The following is an 11,024-nucleotide window of genomic DNA, read 5'->3' as shown; positions in this document are numbered from 1 at the left end:
GATGGCTTCATATATACTCACTCACGTAGATGAGAAGGGTGTGTTGTGGATGGTTAAAAGAGATGAGGGGCCCCTTTGTAATTAGTTCATTTTGATGATAGTAACATCTTATCTTAATTCAACTGTTAGATAACTATAACGGGTTACCAATATTTCTGTCTTGGTTTGTATTTCATTTTCGGAATATTTATTTATTTAATGAATATTATAGTATTGTTTAATATGTGAATGTGTTTCTTAATAATGTAGCAATAATTGAAATATAGGAGGTGTGGTAGTATATTTAGTGTCATGAAAAGTATTTAGCTAAATACCTTAAACAATAAACATTTGATTATGTTGTATATAAAGCGGTGGAAGTCTTGCATTTATCTTGGGAGATGCAGGTTTAACTTCCACTTGGTACAGAGTGAGACATTGGTGGACAATGATAAAAGATCCAGAGAAATTTGGGTTCGATCCTTGAGCAAACGGGTTTTGCCAGTAATTTTACTATCGTGCCTACGGGCGGGTGGTTACCGGGTTTTCCCCGGAATTGATGATGGACTCGGGTTACTTTTGGAGTACTCTGTTTAGTCCAGTGGATCCCTCGAGAGTGCTCGTAATTGATTTTGTTCGTCGTTTTAAAAAAATATATATAATAAAAAATATAATAGAGGAAAGATTTTATCTCCTCTCACCGTTACCAGATCCTATTTTATTGTGTAATACTCCTGAATTGGCTTGTATGTTTTTTCATTATATATACAAAAAATTTCAAAGGAAAAAGCCATTTAAAGAAAACGAAACACTCTAAATTTGTTATTCTATACTCTTCATATAATTAAACAAATCCAATAAAAATCAGCATCACAAATTCATATTTAGTGTTAAATAAACTTTCTAAAACATAAAGTCAAATTTGTTAAGATTTTGAAAAACATACACACATATATGTATAGTCAAGCATTTAAAAAAAAAAGAAGCCTTTCAAAAAAAAATTATATAATCACAAACAAATAGAAGTGTAACACCTCGAAAAAAATTCACGTCCTATAATGTGTAGACACGTGTCATATGTTTGAACGTGTGAAAGAATGTTATAAAAGGACTAAAGTTGACAATCATGAAAAGTATGTGAATATACGAGTTCTAAATGTCAACAGTGAATAAATATATTGTACATTAACCCTACATGATGCTCATACCTTCAAACGAATAAATCATGGATCATACGAAGCTAAATATGAAAGAAAGTGAGAAATTTCAAACTGCAGGGGTTAAATGTGTCAACATGTTTAGGTTATACCTTTGAGTGACCTTTTGACAAACCCGAAGCTTTGTAACGGTTAATTATGCTCACTAGAATGCACGATATAAATTTCATAAAGTTTCGTTATCGTATGAGAAAGTTATGATCAAATTCGTATGCAAAGGGTTAAAAGCGTCAACGTTGAAAGTTATGACTTTTTGGGTAACAATAAAGTTAACCGAGGACTAAACAAAATGGGTAAATGTCTTGAAGCCCTTAAACATCAATTTGGATGGTTCAAGGTGCAAGAAACAAAAGTCTAATCGAAGTTTGAAGAGCCAAGGATCAAAACGCAATAAATCTAAAAATTCAGATTCTGTGCAGAAGGGTGTCGCGCCACGCGAAGCCCCGGGGGGGGGGGGGGGTCTTCGCGCCACGCGAGGGCCTATCTGATACGATTTTTCTTGTTTCTTGTCTGCCCTTGCCTTTGTATTCGATTTTTATCCGTGTTTCCACATCTTTCTTGGCCCCTAGGCACCCTCTAAACACTTAGGGACATGTGTTGATGATTCATGGTCCATGTTAAACTTGTGTGTCAACATTTTGTGGTGATTAAACCACTATATAAAGGCCTCTATGTTGCAACTCATTCTTCACACCTTTCTCTTGCACTTCTGATCATTCTTGGAGCTCCAAAGCAGACTCAAGTGGTCATAATTCGTTCATAGGACTCTTGTAAGTTTGCTTAACCTTCTTTAATAGAGTTTAGCTTAGTTATTTAGCTAAAAGTCAAACCGTCGCAATTACGATTTGACTTCGAGATTAATTGATAATGGCTCAGTCAAATCTCGAATTAAAAGTACCTTTAAGTTGGTAATTATGTGGGTAATAAACCCTTAAAAGGGTTCCCCCTGATTCCCACTCTAACTAGTCCGAATGTCGAGTCAAACTTGCTTAAAAAAGTCAACAGAATGCTAATTTGCGATTTTATGCATAATCAGTAATGTAGATGGCGTGTAACCTGTTTTAACACTCATATAACATGATAATAAGTATATTAACTAGTCTAAGCTTGTTTGATCCGACCATTTACTATTTTGACCCGGTTCGGAACCGAAAGTCGCAAAGCTTTGACTTTTACTTTGACTTCAGTTTTGACCCGTTATGGTATGATTTAGATATGCCTTAGGACTCTCTTAGGACCAGGTTACAAGATGGTACAACCCTCTGTGACCGGTTCGTTGTTTGTCCGAGTCTTTTACACATTTCGTTAAACGCCTAAAAGTGGACTATAACGCCCTTCTCACTTTAAAACAAGAATTTTGGACATGTGAAAGGACAATAACCTTAGTTACTGAATTCTAAGCATGTCCCTAAAATTTCATGTCAATCCGAGGTCTAGAATAGGAGTTATGCTAAATAGCGCAATTACGGAAACTTTAGTAATTAAACGGCGCAATTAGCATAAAACCTATCTAAACCCAAATTTCGACACCAAACCTTTTACACACTGATGTAATATAATATTTTGGGATTTTCAAAGATTTTTAATTATTTTTAACCTGCTCATAACCTGCGGTTATGGCATTGATTCGGTAAATACCGAATATACCCTTTTCGGACGTAAAATGAGTTCTACATGGTATTTTGACCCGAATCCAGTTGCTACTGATTTAAAATAATAAATAAAGTATTTTGAACTTTATAACCTGTTCGGAAAACTCAGATTTCCTGTAGAACTCGGAAACCTCTTTTATAATCTTTAAAATGACCAAAATACCCCTACGGGGCGTATATTGAAATTAAATTCGTTATGGGCATAATGGAAGGTATCCTACTGATACCACAACCTCTTTAAAGCATATTAACTTAGGAAACCTGTGTAGGACTCTTACGGTTACCCGATACGCCTCCTGCGCGTTCGGTTCGGTTTATGTAACTAGTTTGCATAAATTAGCCGAAACGGGTCAAACCTTATCATTTTTATCTCAAAATTCAGAATGTGTTTAGTTTACCCATATTATACAAGTCTCCAAACTTGTCGGGTCTAAATCACATTCCAATCCGGTCTTCGCTTAATCATGCGTTTTGAACCGTAAACCTTTCCTTAAAACTAACCGGTCTAAGTTACGACTTAAATAAGACCCGTTAGGAATCTAATAGGTTAATAAAACCTTCGTTCCAGATTGAGAGCCCCAGTAGAAGTACTTGCGCTTGCTGATTAGAATATACGGCTGAGTATAAATTGCTTTTGCTAGCTCAGGTAAATACTTTTAACTTATTTTCCCTATATGGGCTTGGGATACGATATTATAATAATACCGCTTGGTCGGGTATTGAATGTTTAGTCGGATTGTGATTAAATTATTGAGGTAACCCGCTTTAATCTGTATTGTTTGAAATAAAAGCCTTTAGGGGTTAATGACCATGTCCCGGATATCCCTGACATCATTGTATTATAAAATGGCCACGCCTTATGCACGAGGTGTAGGCATACCCCTGATAGTGCATAAGGGAAACGGTATCTCACTCTCTTGTGGGCCTATACTTGTGGCGTGTCTGTTAATCTTGACTCGATTTCTACATCGGGCCCTGAACGTACAACGAACATGTAAATCTGTATACAAGATTATAAAGATAATTGTCCCAAGTTATAAAAGATATGTTGTGCCTTGTGCATTCAAATCAATTTTATTAAACCTTTTCAAATGAGTCGGTTAATTGTATTTACCAGTGTAAACTGACGTGTTTTCCAAAAAGGGTTAAGTGACAGGTACTGAACGTAATTGGCTGGAAGCTCAGGGCGTTAATAAGGAATCTTGCAAGTTCTAGATGCCTAAAGTCTGTTGAACAGTTTTCTTTTATTTTGATCCGCCTGTGGATCCTTTACTTTCCGTTGTAATACTTTGACATTACTTTCTATTCGGAATGTAATATATTTATCTTTTGCTTCCGCTGTGCATTTATACATTGTGTTGTTTGACTATGATGACATCAATTACGTCACGATACTCCCCACCGGGCCCACCGGTGATACGTGGAAATTCGGGGTGTGACAAGAAGGCATCAATGATAACTTGTTTCTTTAAAAAATGTTAAAGTTACTTAAAAATAAAGTGTGTGAAACATATAAGCATTTTCAAAATTAACATTTTATATATACATTTTAGTTTTACAAACATTTTAATGTCCTAGCTTCTAATTTGTAATAATTTTAGGTTCATATTTTTATTTACCATCATTGTTAGTTGTTACACCAACAACTAAAATCTTTTTTGAGACTTATATAAACGTTTTGAAACTATGAATTGTACAATGCTAATATTCAAATCTTCAATCATGGATTACCAAACTGAAAAATTAACTCAAAATATGTTGTCACATTATTCTACTTTTAACAAATTGCATTGTCCATTTTAATCATATGAATATCATTTCAAAAGATTTTATTATAACCATTTTACCGTTACAAGTTACAACCCCACTCCCCTCCTCTCTTCAATATTATACAAAGTGAGGTATGGCTGATAAATAGAAATATAGTTTTATTATAGATATATATTGGGAATTTAATGATTCAATTTTGAATAGAGTACTTATAATATATGTTACATGCATATAGGTTTTGAATAGAGTACTTATAATTTATGTTACATGCATATATGTTTTATGTGAGAGCAAGATAGTTTAATTCGAGATGCTGTAACATAACTAATGAAAATTGAAAACAATTATAAAATAAATACAAAGGGGGATGTATTGGAATATTTTTGGTATGATTTACTCTAATTAATGAGAGTATTTAGAACTTATCCAAATCAAATCACCAACCTCAACTTGGGACTAAAACACATAATTAAAATAATGAGTTTAGACCGATGGGAAACCAACAATGTAATTGTACTGCCTTTTATGAGACATGCGAATATAAATAGATACTTATGATCATTTATTTGTATTTTATTCATATATCATAAACAAATACCTATGTAATTCATTTTAATAATATAGATATATAGATTAAGTATCCAAGACAAAGAATGAAGTTTGATTTTGGAAGGAACAAAAAGTGAGTGTCACATGGGTATTCCTCTATTATTAGAGATTAGGGAATATAATCTTACCTTCCACATTAATATATTATTAATTTCTAATTCTAATTCTAATTCAATCTCCTAAGGCTATACAGTATACTTCGGTGAAGGCCCCTAGCTGTTGAGGCAAAGGGACAGGGGAGCGAGGAACACCACACAGCCTCCCGGTCTCGTGAATTTCTAGGGTCGGCGTGGCCAAGGTCCCGAGCTCCATGAGCCTATCTTCCTCTCTCTCTTCTTTCTCACTCTTTACTTAATTTTATAAAAATATAGAAGAAAGGGTGAGAAATGAGAGATGGGTATAACATAGGTTGAGTGATAGAGATGATGTGACTAACGCGTAACCTCACGTATATATGTTACCGAGTAAAAATAAAAATACCACCGGTCTGGATAATAATACGCCTAAATGATGATGGTAACATGTAAGACACTCTAAAATGGCTGTTTCTGCCCAACTCCGGGAAACAAGGGGTGCCACATACATGTTTGGACATCTAATCTACTGCCATATTAGTACCCTTAGGAATAGACAATACAGCAACGATATAGAGGTTTCACTTTTCTGCCATATACATACAAAATATACCATTCCTTCCTTTTCACAAAAGCTGGTTTACAATTCAACACCACACAAACAAAATAAAAGAGAAAAACGAAAATAATCAATCATATGTATAATAAAACACTCATTTGTCCACAAGATACGCAATTGAGTCTTTTGTAGACGTTAGCTCAATTATCATACTTTTTTCTCATTAGTATATATGTGACATCATACCACGTATTATTTCATATATTAATAAGCAACTACTATGTGCATCATTACTTGTATCTTTGGCTTAGGAAATGTTTCAAAAAAAAAAAACTTGATTTTTTCACTTCTAACCCAAACAATTCATATTTTACATTTTAACCCCTTTTCACTTTTTTTTTTACTTATACCCCAACTTTTTCCATCTTTTCTAATTTAACACAACACTTTATTATCTACAACTTTCGTACCACATACTTTTTATCTTTCGCGTCGTTCTAAATTTTGTGAGTTAACATGTCGTAGCGTGCATGTGAGTTTCAACATTTTTGCTCTATTTTTTCATACTTGACTGACCCGTCGCAACGCGTCCATTTTCCCCTTTTGAAAAGTTCGCCGCAACGGACGGGTTGTAGATCGACTAAGTTATTATTTTCTACGTTTTACGTTTCTGGTTAATTTCTTCGTATTAAGACACTGTAACGGGTGTGTGTGGTTCAACGATTTTAGTCTGCTTTTCGTTCCGTGTAATTTTTACCATTTATCTATTTTATTTTTACAATGTTGAGAGTCGATGTGGTTGTGGCATTGGTGCTACTTGGCACAGTTTTACTAACGTTTTTAACCTATTAAATTTTTTACTATTTTTTTGTTTCGGTTTACCCCTATACTTCCTTTACTTAAAAAACTATTTTTTACGTGCTTATTTTATGTACGCGTATGTGTAAATATGATTTTTTCTACATTCCAACGTAAACTTTTTTTATAGACGAGTCAGGTGAAATATAATACGTTTTCGTTTAAAGAAACCATTTTTACGTGCTTATTTCTATGTACGTTTTCATATAAATTTAAGTTATACGTTTTGATGTAAACTTTTTTGGGAAATGATTCAGGTGAGATATAATATGTTTTCGTGCTTATTTTATGTACGTTTCGTAAAGTTTGTTTCGAACCAAGTGGAATCAAATTATGGTTTCTTTTTTCCCCTTTTTTCAAAAGCTCTAATTAATCACTTTCGATTACATGTGCATATTTTCCTTCATACCCGTTACGTTTTCTTTGTATAAGTTGGGTCACATATGATACGTTATAATTGTTCGATATTAATTTCATTTATTTTACGTTTGATCCAATCACAATGCTTATACAGGTTACACTGAGTTCAACTGGATACGTCGAAATGTGTGTTTTCATATGGTTAATGCATCATATAACGTTTGGACTAATCCATTCAATGCTTACGATGTACCCGCGCCGCAACGCGGGCGGGTCTTAACCCTAGTTATATATTGTTATTCATGCATGTCTTGTCATTGGTGAATGTATTGTTATTCAAGCATGTATATTCTTATTCACTATTCATGTATGCAAACTGTAATGATACCAATTGTCGACCCAAATTCAATAAACAGAAACATAAAAAAAACATCTTTGATGACAACACTCGGTTTCCACTCTTTCATTATTATAAACTTGATTTACCTCTGATACCAATTGTTGACCTAGTTTCGATAAACAGAAACATAAGAAAACATGTTTTATGTAAACACTCGGCTTCGACTCTTTCATTATTATAAACTCGAAGAGCCAAAAACCCATGCGGCATGCGTCCATTTGGCTCACTTTTTTCAAAGGGCCAAAACCCATGCGGCATGCGTCCATTTGGCTCACTTTTTTCAAAGGGCCAGAACCCATGCAGCATGCGTCCATTTGGCTCACTTTTTTCAAAGAGCCAAAACCCATGCGGCATGCGTCCATTTGGCTCACTTTTCTCAAAGGGGCCAAAACCCATGCGGCATGCGTCCATTTGGCTCACTTTTTCAGAAGGCCAAAACCCATGCGGCATGCGCCCATTTGGCTCACTTTTTCAGAAGGCCAAAACCCATGCGGCATGCGCCCATTTGGCTCACTTTTTCAGAAGGCCAAAACACATGCGGCATGCGTCCATTTGGCCCACTTTTTCAGAAAACCAATAACCAGACGACACGCGTCCACTTGGCTCACTTTATATTCACCAACTTCAACGCGATACATAGAAATCACAACTCTCATAAGTCCAGAATCCCTCCTAGACGATCAACTCAACTAGAAGGCACACTGGACTGGGGGGACTTGAAGAGGTATGGTCCCAATTCCCTGCCTACATGGCAGGGACCACACCACTTTTTATGCACACAAGGCACCCATGTCACCAGAACCTTCTAGAAGCTTCCAGAAGACATCTAGGCGGTTCATAGCTGGCATCAAAGATGCTTTGCCCAACATAAAGGACAACACGTGTCACCATTGAGAGAAGGCCACATAGGCCTGCGACAATCCAGGGAGCAGGTCTGACGCAACCAGTACGAGGTACCCAGCGCAAGCGAATAGAAGGACGCCACGTGTACCACTACACCCTTCGCGACAGAGCAGACCAAGAGGATATTCCCCTTGGTCGGACAGCTGGCGCACACCCACAGCTGGCACAGCTGCTTCCTCCTTCTTCACCATCCGGCTATAAATAGGACCCTTCATCATTCAGGTTAAGGACATTGGCTCTCTTTACTCACTCTATACACACACTATTTTATTCATCTCAGAGCAGTACTTATTCTCACGCCGGAGCCTGGTTAAGAGGGAAAACCCCCTTCTCCCTCTTAACGAGACTAACGGTGTTTGCTGTTTTGCAGATTTCAAGCCTTTGATACGAGCAAGAGAAGAGGTTGAACCCCATAAGTGAAACGACCCTCTTGGTTATCCTTGTGTTAACCATTGTTTCAACAATAAGTAAAATCGAATACATAACTTTCTATTTATTTATACTTAAATAATTAAATAAACCTAACCAATAAGTCTAAACATTTAAACTAAACAATTTATCTACATCTTCTTCTATCTTATCTCCCTTTTCCTCGGTTTTATCTTCTCAAATAAATCGGCTTATATCATCCGGTAACTTTTTGTGTCTACAAGTCCCAAAAACAATCATCAAGCCAATTATCATCTCACAAAACAAATTTAGAATAAAAATATAAACATTAAAATGCTCCCTGAGTTTAGGCCTCTTTAGTCTAAAAATAAAACTTTTTGTATCTAGATCTCCAAGATTTTATTTTTGTTGTCATTTTCATCCAATTGGCAGCGTAGACATATTATCAACGAATTTACAGTCCGTCCCCATTAACCACTCGGGCATCGACCCAACGCATCTGGGTTAGAATTTTCTGTTAACCTTTCCCTTTTTTGTTGTTTTCCTCATTTAAATGAATGGTATAATCGTCATTTTCATTATCATAGAATGACGATTATAGCATAAAATGACGATTATACCATTCATTTAAATAAGTAAAATGATAAAAAGGGGGAGAGATTAATAAAAAAATTTAACTCAATTTGCCAACTGGATGAAAATGGCAACAAAAATAAAACATCATGGACCAAGATACAATAACTTTCATTTTTGAACCGAAGTAGCAAAATTGGCTAAACTCAGGAACCATTTTGGAATTTTACTTGAATATAAAAAAAAATCATGTTTGACTAGTAAAAGTCAGCGTATATATTTCAACTTCTTTCCAATCAAAATTAGAAAGAATAAATATAGGTTTCTTAGGCCGTGGGGTATGGGGCGGGAGTTTCGGCGTGGGTTAGGGTAAAACGCCCAAGTCACCACCCCGGGTGGGCTTGGGTTTGGGGCGTGACCCTTGGGGCTTGGGTTTCAAGCCGGGCGTGGGGCGGGGAAGCAAGGTGACATGGCTGTTGCTGAGTGGCCCATTCAAAGTAGCCGTTGGGGCTAGTTTAAAAAAAAAAAAAAAAAAAAAATTCTTTTATATATACTTACCACATTTAACATTTTTCTCACACAATATCAAACACATAAAACACAATTTACCATGAGTTCTTCAAGTTATAGTGAATTGTCATCATCATCTGACGATGGTGCGGAAATATTTCTACAAACGATCGCGGCGGTGGTGAAAGCTATCGTGGAAGACGAAGACGATGAGGAAGAGACTCAACAACCTAAACGGAGGAGGAGGTACATCGCTCGTGAACGGCACACCGCTAACGATTTGTTGGTAAGCGATTACTTCTCAGCGGAACCTAAGTATGATGAAAAAATGTTTAGGCGTCGTTTTCGTATGAGTAGAAACTTATTTTTAAGAATATCTAGAGATCTTGAGGAGAAATATGATTATTTCCAACAAAAACCCGATGTAATCGGGCAATTAGGATTTAGTACGTGGCAAAAGGTTACGGCCGCACTTAGGCAGTTAGCGTACGGCAATAGTTCGGACATTATGGATGACTATTTAAAAATGTCTGCACGTGTAGCTAGAGAAACTCTTCACAACTTTTGTTCGTGTATTCTAGAACTTTATAAGAAAAGATATTTGAGAAAGCCCTCCTTCAGTGACATGCAACAAATATTGGAACATCACACTGATTATCATGGGCTACCCGGGATGATAGGTAGTTTAGATTGTATGAAATGGCCCTGGGAACTTTGTCCTACCCAATGGCAAGGTGCTCACACTAGTGGATTTCACGGGGTGCCAGCCATCATGCTTGAAGCGGTTGCGTCCCAAGATCTTTGGATATGGCATGCGTTCTTCGGTATGCCAGGTTCACATAATGATATTACCATCATAAACCACTCGCCTCTTTTCAATGATCGGATAAATGGTATAGGACCCAAAGGAAGTTTCTTTGTAAACGGGGTTGAGTACGTGTACGGGTACTACCTAGTTGATGGGATTTACCCAGAGTGGGGGGTTTTTGTAAAATCGTTCACAAAACACGGTACCACAGATCCAAAGAGATTAAAGTTTAACAGGGTCCAGATGGCTGCACGCAAAGACGTCGAGCGAGCATTCGGTGTTTTGAAGAAAAGGTGGCAAATATTGGCAATTCTTTGTCGACTATGGGACAAGGATCAGATTGGAAACGTGATGTACACATG

This window comes from Helianthus annuus, chromosome 3, assembly GCF_002127325.2.
Source record: "Helianthus annuus cultivar XRQ/B chromosome 3, HanXRQr2.0-SUNRISE, whole genome shotgun sequence".
Classification (NCBI taxonomy): Eukaryota; Viridiplantae; Streptophyta; class Magnoliopsida; order Asterales; family Asteraceae; genus Helianthus; species Helianthus annuus.
The sequence above is the reverse complement of the archived record's forward strand: the minus strand, read 5'-3'. Positions refer to the sequence as shown.